At 37.5% G+C, this 14851-nt stretch overlaps 1 long non-coding RNA gene across 1 annotated transcript in view; it reads right to left on the bottom strand.

Moving 5' to 3' along the window:
• The window catches only part of LOC122159100, a 37423-nt gene extending 25889 nt beyond the window's left edge, over positions 1-11534 (bottom strand). The window contains exons 1-3 of the long non-coding RNA XR_006168383.1: positions 11483-11534; positions 3661-3687; positions 3046-3253 (exon numbers count right to left, since the gene is read on the bottom strand). This is a non-coding gene — a long non-coding RNA (uncharacterized LOC122159100). The remainder of the gene's footprint in view (positions 1-3045; positions 3254-3660; positions 3688-11482) is intronic.
• Between the last annotated feature and the right edge of the window lie 3317 nt (positions 11535-14851).

The following is a 14851-nucleotide window of genomic DNA, read 5'->3' as shown; positions in this document are numbered from 1 at the left end:
TTCCTTTCCTTTCCTTTCCTTTCCTTTCCTTTCCTTTCCTTTCCTTTCCTTTCCTTTCCTTTCCTTTCCTTTCCTTTCCTTTCTTCCTTTCTTCCTTTCTTCCTTTCTTCCTTTCTTCCTTTCTTCCTTTCTTCCTTTCTTTCTTTGACAGAATGAGGGTCAAATCCATCTCTGTTGACTTTCAATTAGTTTCTCATCTACTTCTTTATAATCCCAAGTAATTAAGCTCCATCAGTTTCCAAGTGTTTGCGCTCTCAGGTCACATTCATTTTACTGGCCTTAAATAGTCAGGTTGCACCTTATAGAATTATAGTCTGTGAGGAGTAGAAATACGGAAATCAAGTCAAAGCATTGAGCTTTGGCAATCTCAGCGGTATCATTATCCTATGGAAAATAAAGTTTCACAGGAGAAATTTACCTCAGTAATACGTAAACTGAAATAGAATTTTAGAATCATTTGAGTTGGAAGGGATCCTTAAAGATCATCTAGTCCAACTACCCTGCGATGAACAGGGACAAACATAGCTAGATCAGGTGCTCAGAGTCCTGTTCAGTCTGACCTTGAATGTCTCAACTACTGGGACATCCACCACCTCCCTGGGCATCTTGTTCAAAAGCTTCACTATACTTATTGTAAAAAAATACTTCCTTATATTGACTCTCAAACTTTTCTTTTTTAGTTTGAAACCATTTCTCCTTGCCCTATCACAACAGCCCCTGCTAAAGAGTCTACCCCTTCTTTCTCATTAATCTGACTTTAGATAAGGAAAGGTCACTCTGTTGTCCCCATAGCCTTCTCTTCTCCAGGATGGACAGCTCCAGCACTCAGCCTGTCTTTTCAGGGTAGGCGTTGCATTCCTTGGAGGTGACACAGGAGAACCAGCATGGCTGCACCAAGGCAAATCCTGCTGGACCAACCTCATGGCCTTCTATAATACTGACACTGCAACAATGGATAAGGGAAGAGTCGCTGATGTAATCTATCTCAACTTTGGTAAGGTCTTTGACAATGTACCCCACAGCATCCATCTCTCCAAATTGGAAAGATATGGATTTGACGAGTGGACTTTTCAATGGATGAATAACTGGTTGCAGGATTGAGTCCAGAGAGTAGTGGTCAATGGCTCAATGTCTGGATGGATACCAGTGATGAGTGGCATCTTATGGGGGTCAGTGCTGAGGCTGATACTCTTTAATATTTTCATCAGTGACACTGACAGTGGGCTCAAGTAGGTTTAACAAGTTTGCTGATGACACAAAGTTGTGAGGAGCAGTGAACACACCAGAGGGAAAGGATGCCATTCACAGGGACCTAAACAGCCTGAGCTAGGGGCCCAGGTGAACCTCACGAGGTTCAACAAATCCAAACATGAGATCTTGCACCTGGGTCGATGGAACCCTCACTAACAATACAAACTGGTTAATGAAAGGCTTAAGTGCAGCCCTTCTGAGAAGGACTTGGGGGATACTGGTGGATGGGAAGCTGGGCATGAACCTTCACAGCCCAGAAAGCCAATTATAACCTGACCTGCTTCAAAAGAGGTGTGGCAAGCAGGTTGAGGGAGGTGATTCTGCCCCTCTACTCTGCACTGGTGAGGCCTCATTTGGAGTACTGTGACCAAGTGGGGAGTCCTCAGTACAGGAGAGACACAGATCTGTTGAGTATTTCCAGGAAAGGGCCACAAAAATGATTCGCAGAATGGAGCACCTCTCCCACAAGGACAGGCTGAGAGAGCTGGAGCTGTTCAGCTTGGAGAAGTCTGTGAGGTGACCTGAGAGTGGCCTTTCCAGACCTAAAGGAAATCTAGAAGAATGAGGGGGACAGACTCTTTAGCAGAGTCTGTGGTGATAGAACAAGGGGTAGTGGCTTCAAGCTCAAAGAAGGTAGATTTGGGTCAGATCCAAGGAAAAGGTCTTTTACAGTGAGTTTGGTGAGACACTGAAACAGACTGCATGAAGGTACAGTGGAGGCTCTTTGCAGACTTTCAAGGAGAGGCTAGATCAAGCCCTGGGCAACCTGATTCAGCTGTGTATGTCCCACTGTAGGGGAGTTGGACTAGATGATCTTAAAAGGTTCCTTCCATCTCTAAGGATTCTACAACAAAAGTGTATTCCTACACCTGTACATACTTCACAAAATACTCGAAGTTCTGGTGTTATATTACTGATCAGCATCACGTTGCATGGTCATCAGCAAAAACATTTACAGATAAACCATTCTTCAAGATTCTAAGATGGACCCTAAGTAAGCCCAAAGTTTTGGTAGTATGAGTTTAGGAGTTCACTCTTGTTCAAAAAGTGTTAAATGCATGTTAAAAACATGTTAAATACAACCTTAATCATTGAGCTCAGTGCTCACTGTTGCTAGGTAGATGGGCTGCAGGTGGTAGTTGGGTTTTAGAGATCCCTGCATTTTGGAATCTTAATGTTTGAGAGAGGAACTCAGGTTAGAGCCTGTCAAGAGACATACCTCAAAAATTTGGCAATTAATATTATCTGCCTACAGACAGGATCTTGCAGCTTCAGAATCTTATGACCTCTATTCTCTTTCAGTCTGTCAGGTGAAAGGCATTTGGAAGTGCAACGTAGCCCTGAAGAAAGATTGTGAGGAAAAGAGCAGGGAGATAACCTTATGAAAGCTCATTCAGTGTTAGAGTTTTTGCTGTGGTAGTTCCTCAGAGAACCTGATCTGGGATATGTGCTCCTTTTCTAATTTAAAGCAAAATGACTACCTCCTTCCTTTCTCTTGTTCCTTGTGATATGGGAATGAAGATCAAGTTTGCAAGAACTTAATAATATTCATCTTTTTCTCTCTTGCTATATGCAGCTTTTGCAGTGATCTAAGCATTCTTTGTTCTGTTCTGGGATTTTATTTTTAGAGGTAGCACACCATAATCAGTTTGAATTTGGTAAGATATATGCACTTCACTGGTCAGCTCCATGTTGGGATACGTTTTGCTGACAGGGCAACTGAGTATTCAGGAACAAGAAGAATGGAAACAGCTTTTAAATAATACATAATGTTAACAGCACAAAACCACTCACCTCAGTGCTGAGATATGTGTCAAGAAATCATAAGTTTTAAAGTTCCTATTATTTTCGCTTCTTTTTATGTAGGGTTTGGTCTGAGATCCTTGTTCAGCTGTTAATTTTGACTTGGCAATATGAGACATGGAAGAGGATGGTCCAGTCTTCCACGTCCATGAGAACTGGCAGGGTTGTCTTTCTTTCTCTGCCACTGTCCATCAGCAACCTAGATGGGAGCATATAGACAATAAACACAATGCTGAGATGAAAGAAGATTAAAAAAAAAAAAAAGGAAAATGGTATCAGAAAAGAAAGAGCTTCACAGGAAAGTGTTATACTAGTTTGCATATGGTAAAAATGTTCAAATAAGAACTATAATGAAAGATAGAAAATGGGATAGCTCTGAAGTTTCATCTTAACCTTAGGAACATTGCAAGCATAGTTGCTACTATAACAAATTGATTCTGTTCAAGTCAGTGAAGCATCACAAGCATGGAAGAAATACAAAATAATTTTCAGGAAAAAAAAGGGTAAGAAATTGCTAGTATGAGATGCAAATACACATCCAGAAAGAGGTATTTAAAATAACTGATAGTATCTACAACTCTAAAGAGAATCAGAAGTAACGATTACCTTGTCTGGTGCTGATTCTTCCACACCCTGAAAAGGAAGAAAGAGGGGCATGAATTTCACATTGGGAAAAGAAAAAATAAAAATAGAGAAAAGTGTCAAATGGTGGGTGTTCTGCTCACAAATTAACAAAATTGCTTCTTACAGGTTCTTGGCAATACCAGGCAAAGTATTCACAATAATCATATACTGGTTAATCATCACATGCAGATAAAAGAGTTGACCTCACCCAACTGGTGAGGGGAATCTCTAGCTATGCAGCACTCCATCACAGAAAGCAGCCTAGACTCAAGAGCTGTTTTCCCTTTGGCCCTTACACAAGTCCAGGGTGGCTCTACCTTGTGTACACTCTTAGTCATTTAGAGAGCATAAGTGCAAATATTTTGCCTGTGCTCCCCAGGCCAACCACACTACTTCACCAGGTGCCCAGTCACCAGTTCAAGCTGTGACCTAACTGTTCCCCTACAATTAGAGGTGAGAATCTTTCTAAGAGGATAGAGAAAAGAGATACAGGGAATTTGCAAAGAGAGCAAAGAAGAAAGGAACTGTGAGGCCAAAGTAATTTAACATGTTTAATGTCAAAACTGATCTGGCTTAGTAACCATATTTCCTTGTAAAATCAAAGAAATTAAGAACATAACAATTATTTTCAAGATCAAGACCTCAGGTTGTTTTCCTCAAATGTTTTCCTCCCTCCAGTGATTTCTCAGTGAATTCAGACCCCACTCCATTGTCAGCTCAGTGGCTCATGTGCAGAGTATTTAAACTGTAGATGGAAAGCAACCATCACCATGTGACAGAACACTGTTTACACTGCTGAAGAGAACTCAGGAGGTATGGAATAGGTCTATGGAATGAGCTCTCCCTGAGTTATTGTGCACCATATTACTCTCTGATTGAAATGTAGAGTACCTGACTTTGTTTTGCTTTTCTCTATATGAAGGATGAAGCCAACTTTCTAAAATACCAGTATCACTAAGTAGCACTCATGGCACATCCACTAGCAGAAAGACTGGTGAACAAATAGTACCAAGAGGTGAATTTCTTAATTAAATGCTCACAGATATCACTTCAGTAATTTTGAAAGGACACAGAACCTCCACCATCAAATAGCCTCCAAAATTCAAAGCGCTATTCCCTGCTTTTAATATTCTCTGCAGCAGTGGCTCTTCCTGTTTTATTCCATGATGTCTCAGCATTTGAAAGATCTGAGGCCTGTGGTCTCAGTCCAGCAACATGTTTGAGCACATATTCTTCACTAGTATTGCAGAAATTCTTGAGCTGATGTGATTTGTTGAAACGCAGTGCTCCACATCTGGAAGTACTGAGGTCACTGTCTTCTCGGTATCTCTGTTTGAACTAGTTCCACTGCTTGGACTACTTCTATCAGTAAACACACAGGTCCTTCCAAAGCATCACAGGGATAAAATAACAAAAAACAAACAAACCAACAAAAAAAAACAACCCAAATCAACTGGACTAACAAGTTTCCATTGGTTTCAAATAGAAGGAAAATATGTATAATTTCTGCATGGCATCTTTTTCTCTACCCATTCCACATACCAATTTATTCAGCCTTTCGCAACACAACATTGTTGCATAGAGTACCATTTCTGGAATAATAAATCATTTGTTTTTCAGCTCCAAATGCAATATTATTTAACTTTAGAAAATAAAATAAATGAATGAATAAATAAATTAAATAATAAAAATCCCTCCCAAGAGAAAGGGGTCTGGAATCAGAATAAGTAATACCAGAGTACATTTTGATACACAAGGAAATGATATTCATAGCAGCCTAGGCAGATTGCAAACAGATGTTGCTAGAAAGTGAATCTATTATTAAATTAATTTGCCTTTTCACCCCCAAGAGTCTGTAAAACATAAATCAGATATGCTTAATAAAAATCGAGTTTGCCAAAAATATTCAGCACTCAGGCACATGCAATGTGACACTGACAGAACCGCCTTTTCTGTCACAGCTCTGAACATAATTAATTAAAGATCCCATTCTTAAGAGATGTTAGCCAGACCTGATTTTAGGGGCAAAATCACTCAGAGTGGGGCATGCAAACTTTGTAAGGAGAAAGCAGGTGAGCCTGACAAACTGATATTGGCCACAAAAAGATAGTGTTTTTCCAGTAGATGGACAGTACCAATAGCTGGTCAGTGTGGTTTGTAATGTCCAGCAACAGGAAAAGTTTTGAAGCAAAATAGGTCAGGAAAACATTTGTCTTCAATCGTGGATTAGGAATGGCATGATAATTTGTTAGGGAAACATTCCCTTCTGGTGACAGCTAAGATACAGTTCATCACTTTTATCATACTTTAAGAGAAAGTGGAAGAAACTAGATAAATTTTGCAGGTGCTTAAGAAGCAATTCTATGTCTCCATCCAAGCATCTGATTATTAGGTTATCACAGCATCCTTATTGCAGACATTCAAGGACTGTTAAAATAAAATGTTAATAGCATGCCCAGTGAACAACTAAATCAGAAATATAGATGGGTGGTGGCTGTCAAGTCATGGTGCATAAATCTATACCCTTGCTAGCACAAATGGTGCAACTCGTGTAGATCAAAGCCAAGACCTGTAACTCATCAACAGATACACACAGTATCTGTTAATGTTATCACTGCTCTGCTGGGGTCAGTTAGCATCTCACTGAAAAAGCAGTAAAATTGAGGATTCCCAGAAAACTGTTTATTGCCTGACATTCTACAGTAGCGAGTAAAGAGCAGGGTTCAAACATTGGCCTCTGCTTGAGATTCACAAAAATTTGGTTCTAACAAGAAAAAATCAGGCTGATGATGTTTGGGTTATGAAATGTTATTTCATATAAAAACTTAAGTAGGTGTCTAATGGCTGTGCAAACTTAAAGCCTAAAATATCAAGCACGTATTTTAGGATGACAACTCATTCACATTTTCACTTGTTTAGTCTGTTCAAAACCATCTATTGGACCATGCTAGTTTACAAAGAATCAAGTATATAGCTACGATAACCAGGGGTAACTATACTACCTTCTTTACTTTTTTACTTGTAAGCTGTTTTTTCTGGACACCCTTTAATATCTGGAAATTCAATTTGAACTGAATTCTTGGAAACTGATTTACAATGATTTTGAAGGACTGTATATAGCAATGCTGTGGGGATGAAAAAAATAATGAAAGGAAATCATTTAAAATGTTCCTGGCTTGAAATAGGACAAAAGTGTATTCTGACAAGTAATAAGATTCTAAAGATCACGTTTGGGCTGTCAGGAAGGATTTTTATTTTAATGAAGTGATGACTGGGGGCCAAACTCATTATTTCTATCTTTCATACAAGTTTGAGCAACAGCAGTGAGGAAGGTAGGAGTGGGAAATTCTTTCCCCTCCCATTACTTCCTGCCAAATAGGGAAGGATAAGCACTGAGGCCATGTACTGGCTCTCTCCAACCTTTCCAAGAGCTCAGGCTGTCAGCAACACTGTGATATATCTGTGAGCTGGAAGAAAGCTCTGCCACTGACATCTTTCTGATGCTCCCCTATCCTCCTTGCCTAGCCAGGCCATTGGAGCACTTCTGGAGCAGGCTTTTCTCAGCCAGCCATGAGCAAGCTCAGTCCCATTAAAGCTAAATTAACATGGCACCAGCTCACTGGTCTGGCTTACACCTCTCTCCTTTCCATCCAAATTCCCAGAATGCCTTTCCAGGTTTTTTTTTTGTTTTTTTTTTTTTTTTTTTTTAAATATAGATATACATTTTATTAATTAATGAGTGCTTTTAACTCTGGGAACAAAGAAAAATTTTTAAATACACTGACTGTATTTATCTGTTTTTAATTGCAGCCTCCTGCTCCCAGGAGCAGTAAGTACAGCCTATAGGATGTTGCAGTTCAACTTGCACTTAGCTGAAGCGTGTCAGTACTGCTGGATGTGCTTCTTGCACAGATGCCATCCTGGCAGACCAGAAATATTTTGGGCAGTGCTGATTATGATAATAATGAGCAACAATGGGCAGTTCACAAGTCTGGGAGATTTCATTATGTTCTGAACACACAAGCTCTTCTCACTGCCATTGATTACTGTTGTTTATCAACTAAATGTCTCCAACCTAAAATCTGAATAATCCTTGCAATGTTTTAGTGGAAGAAACAATAATAAAAACTTCCTATTCTCTTCAGAAACATAGGTTTTTATTTTAATAATGTAATGAACCCAGAAAGACTTATGTTACTGTTAGAATATAAAATAAACCAAATGGAACCATTTGTAATCAGGATTTTATCTGAGCAGTGTGCTCTATGTATCACCCACTGCCTATAAGATTGTGTTCCATTATACGGCAGCAGTAATAGGAAAGAAACTAAACTATTTGCATCAACAATAATGCAACCAATTTTCAAGACTTGCATGTCAAAAATCCATTATTCCAGACATGATTACCTGGAACTGCCAATAACAATTGTCACCAATTACATTTTTTTTTACAACGCAGCAATTTCATTTCCCTTTCCCCACCCCATCTTTTCTTCCTTTTCCTTTTTGTCTTATTTTTAATCTTTTTTTTTTTTCTTTCTTTTTCCATGAAGGTAGGGTAATGTCTCCATCACTTAGATTAGAACACCACATCTAGTATAAGCAGCAGATGTTAATACAGAGAGGCAGAACGTCTCCATTTTCGCACTGTTAATTCAGCTTACTGAGCCAATTTCACAATTCTCACATTCCTTGTTCCTAAGAGAAAACACTAATTTAGATTGTTAGAATTGACACAGGTTAGGGTGTAAAGGGTAATTAGCATGAGATCCTACACAAAGTGTTTTTAGCACCATTAATCAACACCCACCTATGAATATATATTTTTGGTCAGAAGTGGTTTTGAATAGTTCTGAAAAAATCTCTAAAATACTTTGTATTAGTTAAAAACAAAAACAAACCAAAAAAGCCTGTAGAATTTGGTTGGAAGCATTTTCTAGTGAAAGTATCTAATGTGCAATTAAAATAGAGCTTTTATTTTACACATGGGAATTATTAAAAACCCGTAAAAGCATTCCAGATAAACATATGTATATGATCCTTAAGATTTTAGGGGGATTTGTTAAAAAGCAAAAACAAATCAAAATGAATTAGATGATTTGGGGTTATTCCACTTTCTCATCCTCGACATCAGAAAAATTACTTAGAGTTATGTAAAAAAAAAAAAAATCTGCTTTGCACTCCATTTCATTAACACATACACAGTTCTAGTAAATTAGGTTTTCATTAGTGCAGACTGATTTAATTTTCCTTGAAAATGCTACTTGGGACGGGAAAATTCAATATAATTTTAGAATATTTAATCTAGGAGTACATCCTTCATAAAATCTACATTACCGTTACAGTTAATATGAATATTTAAATGATACAAAATGATCAGACAAACTGCTCTGAAAAGGAATCCCTAAAACAAATAAACAAAATAAACAGATTAGAAATATTTGTGTAATAAAGAATGGAATTCTGTAACTTGGGCAATCTTCTTGCTGATAATTTACAGAAGGTAAAGTTAATTTACAGAGGTTGAAGGGATCTCTGGATCCATCTGATCCAAATTCTGCTCAAGTAGGGACACCCGGACTTATGCCCTGCATAAGTCCAGCTGAGTTTTGAAGATCTCCAAAGAGGAGACTCCACAGCTCCTCTGGCCAGCTTGTACTAGCACTCTATCACTCACACAGTAAAGAAACACACATTCAGAGGGAACATCATGTGTTCCAGTTTGTCCCCATTGTCTTTAGTTCTGGACCTGTGCACCACTGAAGAGTGTGTCTCTATCCTCTCTGCATCCTCCCTTCAGGTATTTGCAGGCAGTGATGAGACATCCCTGAGCCTCTTCTTTTCCAGGCTGAGCAGTCCCAGCTCTCTCAACCTTTCCTCACAGCAAAGATGCTCCAGTACCTTGATCAACTTTGTGGCCCTTTGCTGGATTCTTTCCAATACCTTCCCTTGTACTAGGGGCCCAAAACAGGACACTATATTTCGTGTGTGGCCTCACCTATGATGCATAGAGAGGAAGCATTAAATCAGGTTCCCTAAAAAAGTGTATTTCCTAAATTGGATGAGTATAGACATAAAAATTCTAACTGCCAAGGACAAAATGTTCTAGGCATTTTCATGCTAAAACAGACAAGTCAAGTAATTATTGTCTCTAATTGGCACTTCCACAAGATGTAATAATCTTTACAATGCCCACAGTCAAGTGGCACTTAAAAAGGTGAAAAATTATTTCTTGCCTTGGGCAAAAAAAATAACAAGAAGAAGAAAGAAAGAAAAGAAAAGTTTTGCAAAGGGAAAGGGCTATGAATATAATCAATGCGCAGCTTATGCTTAAGCTTGTGCATTTTAACACGTGCCTATAAGGCTATTTTGATAATATCTGGCATACTTGAACATTCTATTGTTTCAGTGTTTGTTCAGTGCAGGTGGGATTCAATTTCAGGATTTGACAATTAATTTGGGTGCTGTAGGAGCCTCTGTGGGAGCTAAAGACCTAGCTACTCCTTTTCTGCACAGGGTAGATGTAGGACTTTATTCAGCTGTGTATATATCTGTTCTATATGCCTAATGATATATATATATATATATGTATGAAGTATATGTATGTAAGTCAAATTGTCTCAACCTCCACTCATGACCATGAGAGGCCTGAATCTTCTTGAGATCTATGCCACATTAACCAACTCTGTGGAAATCAAGGCATTTTAGGAGGCAGCAGATGTCTACTTTAGCAACTAAATCAAGTCCTTTATGTTATGGTCAGAAGTGTTTGAACCAGTTGTCCCTATTTATGTATGTACTACCAATGAAGGTATTGTAGAGCATCTCACCTGGGTACCATATACTACTCCAGAAAACATGTATGTCATGTGTCCATGCAAACACCATATAAATGTGCTAAATACACTCAAGCTTCTAAGGTTACTCTAGATGTCTGCATAGAGAACTAAACTTGGCTAAAAAGAGACTGAGATATTAAGGTGATCCCTGTACTACAGTCCTACTCTTGCAGACTGAAACTCTATGGACGATAATGGAAAGCTAGAAAAAAAAAATTCTTGTAAACACTTGCATGCTACATATCTTATCTGAATATGGAATTGCATCCTATCCTTAGAAATAAGTTCATTTACCTATGCATAGACATCTGGTGCCATTTGAGATGCCTGAGGGTATCCAAGACATCTGTATAGACCTGACAAATATGATGCAGGACCTAAGGGAAACCTGTGACCTTTGGAGCTGGAGCTGGAGCTAGGCAGATGCTTATGTCCAGGTAACTGAATTTTGTTTAATACTATATTAACAGGCCTACAAACAATTAACCACTAATGCTTTTTTGTTTGTTTGTTTGTTTAATAAGATCTGAGAAATCAATAGAGTTACTTGTGTTAACAGTATGAGATTATAGAAGGATTCAAAATGGAGAAAATATACAAATCAGCTGTAGAAAAGAAGAACATAATTACTGATGTGAAGTCACAATTACTAATGTAAAGTAACAACTAAAGTAGCTCTCTCTTGAAACAAAATTCTATTGCACAGCTAATCAAATGGATGGATAAATTCATCAATCCAATAAAGTGAAATATTCATTTTTGGACTGTACCTAGTAAAAAAAAATACATATATATATATATATATATATATAAACTCTTGTTGACTTTTACAGAGTTTTACTGCACAACATCCCCACCTGGAGCTGTAAAATTTTCATTCATAATTATCACAGCTCAACTAACTGCTTAAAGAATTATCTAATGATTACAAATGGAGATGCCCTCATGGAAAGGAAGTTACTTACCCAAGATCAGAGAACCACACGCTGTGGCCAGACAAAACCACAATGTCTTCTTTCATAATAAAGCCAACCTTCTTTGCACCAGATGTTCTCATCCTTGAAACTCTGACTTCATATCTACAGTGATACAGATAAACTGAACTGTTAAATTTAATAGTGTAAGGTCCAAAAGATTTCTTGTTTCCTGGTTCTGTACTTCTATCACTCTGAGAAGTCTGTATGAGCAGGCTATTGACCAGAAATTTTCTTGTGATAAAATGTTCAAGTCTCTGCACTTAAATAAATCATCTATGCTGAAAGAAGAAAAGATCAAATAATAGCATCAACTAACCTTGGAAAGAAAATAAATTTATGTACAGATTTTTATTTTTATTTTTAATAAAGCATAGATAATTTTTTATGGTTTTTTTTTTTTTCTAAAACAATTTTCATGTCTTAAATTTTCTCACTTTTATTTGGTATGATTTGGCTACAAAACAATAACAATAAGAAAAACTGAATTCGCCCAGCTCTAGTGCAAACAAGTATGTCAATTAGTGTTAAGCATTGTAGGTTTTTTATTCAACCATATGTCCATTTTGGCTAGGATTGAGGCCAGTTGCTAATTTTATACAAGACAAACAGCTGCTGAGTAGAAAATCTTGATATTTGCTTGCCTAAGATTAATGCAAAACAGTAAAAGACAGAATTCCTTCTTTAAAGGTCATTGCAGGTCAATAGGTATTGACCACTTAAGGAAAAGAATAGCTTTGTAGGACTACTTTAGTAAATGTTTTTCTAACCGCTTTCTTCAGCACAACTCACAAAGGAGGCAAATGTCCACAAGCAACTGAAAAATAGATATTTTTCTAATAATCTTTATAAGGAACTCACTGAATCCTCCTGTTTTTATCAGAATAAGAATGTAGGCAGTCATTTCTTGAGGTACTCAAGAAATATGTAGATGTTGTGGTTAGGGGCATGATTTAGTGATACAATATTAATCATAGGTGGATGGCTCACTTAGATGATCCTAGAGGTCTTTTCCAACCTTAATGATTCTATGATTCTATGTGCCTTGAATAGATCTTGTCCTTTTCTTGGAGAAAGAGTGGGCAGCAGAGCTGAAGTGTTGCTAAATGGATGCAGCATCCAGATTATTAAACCATCAGATGGACAAATTTGCTTCTAAACCACCTGCTTAGTCATCCATGTACAACAACTACATTTGGCATAAATACCATTTGTTGCCTTGCAAAGCTCATAATAAACCCACTTATGCTTGTTTGTGTAGATTATCAAACTTTATAAGTTTACCTGTAGTGAAGGACCATCCTGGGGCAAATTTCTCACCCTTTGCACTTAAAAACATCTGTAAAAACATCCAATTTCTGCAGAAAGTTCAATGTTCAAGCTTCCAGAAATAACTTGTTTTATGATGTGTTTGCCTTGTATGTCTCATAACTAATTTAAATGAGTAAAAATATCCGTGCATTTTTTTATTATTTTTTTTAAATTATTACTTCTTTTCATGAGCAAGAAGTACTCTGCTCCAAAGCTGTCACTTTCAGAACTGCACTGATGTGCTAATTTTGCAGAAATAAGGAGTCAGTGCTTGTCTGCGAGGAATATAAAGAATGATAACCCGGTTGTACTTCACCATATGTTCAGCCTCATGCAAAAGTCAAATCAACTGCCTTTTTCTAAATTACTTCCTCTCCTGATACATGGACCTTATTTATAGCCTCCCTTTGTGCAACCATAACGCCATCACATAGGGCTTAGGTTCTGAAAACCGTAGCAATTGCCTGAAAATTGATTTGATGTCTTTTGCCCATCCCTCCCTAAGGTCCCTCAAGACATTTTAATATGAGCCATGACATTATGATGGATGAAATCTGGCATTTTACTGTAGCAATGCTACTCCCATGTGGAAAATAACAGCTTGTTCAAAGCCCATCTTCCAGCCAGATTTAGGATATACAGTAAGCCACATCTTCAATCTCCCCCTTCTCTCCACTCTTTTACAGCATCCTTTGCAAACAGCTTTCTTTTGTATATCAGGCAGCTTCAGTACCAGATTCTTGCTAATCCTTACCCTCTGTGAAGCTAGTTTGAAGCTTTAAACTGCTGTCACACACACTTACCTTCCCCAAATTCTCTTCCACAAAAAAATACATGCAACTAATTTACTGGTAATTATCTGAACACACACACACACACACACACACACACACACAAAAAAAAAAAAAAAAAAAAAGGCTATATAAAGATGTAAATCATCTTTGATAATATAAAATTCCTAGTGAACTGTCAATCTAGTAACACAGTGTTACATACAGACACTCTAGCTCAAAAATATTCTGTCTTCCCTGTTGGACCTTAACTACATAAATGGAGGAAACCTGGAAATTAACCAAATGACATTTAAAATTTTTATTTAAATATTTAAGGAAATCTAACCAAGATGGCTTGCAAAGCACTCACTGTTGAATGACTACCAAATATGTTCCTTTACAGGCATCTGATAACCTTTTTCTAACCCCAGGTATTTGGGATAAAAGAAAGCTCACCCAAATGTTATCATGCCAATTAACTACAGACTGAAGTATTGAGACAGTTTTCATAGATGTTTGTGTGTGTAATTTACACAGATGAAATTCAGGAAAAGCAGAAAGGATTTTGGCTTCTCGTACTTTGAAAGGTGAACTCATTTTAGATGTTTAGAACAGCTAATTATATTTTTCTTTCTCTTCACCTGAGAAACCCTCTTTTGTCATCAGCTGCTGCAGTTGCTTATTTTGTTCGTAAATAAAAATGTGATCATACTGAGGAGTGTTTATCCTCTTATTCTACTTTAAACATATAGAAATCTAAAGTAGTAGTTTTTTAATTAATTTATTCATTTATTTTGTTGATCAGAGAGGACGTATCAGATGTATCAGTGCTGAACCTTAAAGGTTCTTTACTGGCAATACCAGGAACAAAGGGATGATCATACCCCTGACTAAAACTAAATGGGAGGAAAGACCTCTCCCAACCAATGATGACTTCAAACATCAGATCTAGAATTCCTTTCACCATGAAACAACAGTAGGTGCCACAACACCAGAAGCGTTGCTTGGCCATCATAATTTACATAGCTTTTGATGATTTGAACTATTCACAGTCATTGATGTTTATTAGAGAGTGCTGTTCTCCTTTTTTTTTTTTGCAGTTGGGAGAGGGAGCTCACTTCAATTCCATTAATAGTATTTTTTTAAACTTTTGATAAACAAATGATACAGCTAAATATCAAAGAAGTTTTATATACATTGTTATGTACATTTGGTGCTTAGCTGTTCATGGGACTTTGGTACCTAAAATACTAGGACCCTGGGGTCTCATCTCTCC

This window comes from Centrocercus urophasianus, unplaced genomic scaffold, assembly GCF_019232065.1.
Source record: "Centrocercus urophasianus isolate 14NV4802_14NV808 unplaced genomic scaffold, USGS_Curo_1.0 seq_15, whole genome shotgun sequence".
NCBI classification, from domain to species: Eukaryota; Metazoa; Chordata; class Aves; order Galliformes; family Phasianidae; genus Centrocercus; species Centrocercus urophasianus.
Note: the sequence above shows the minus strand (reverse complement) of the source record. Positions and strands in the feature narration are given on the sequence as shown.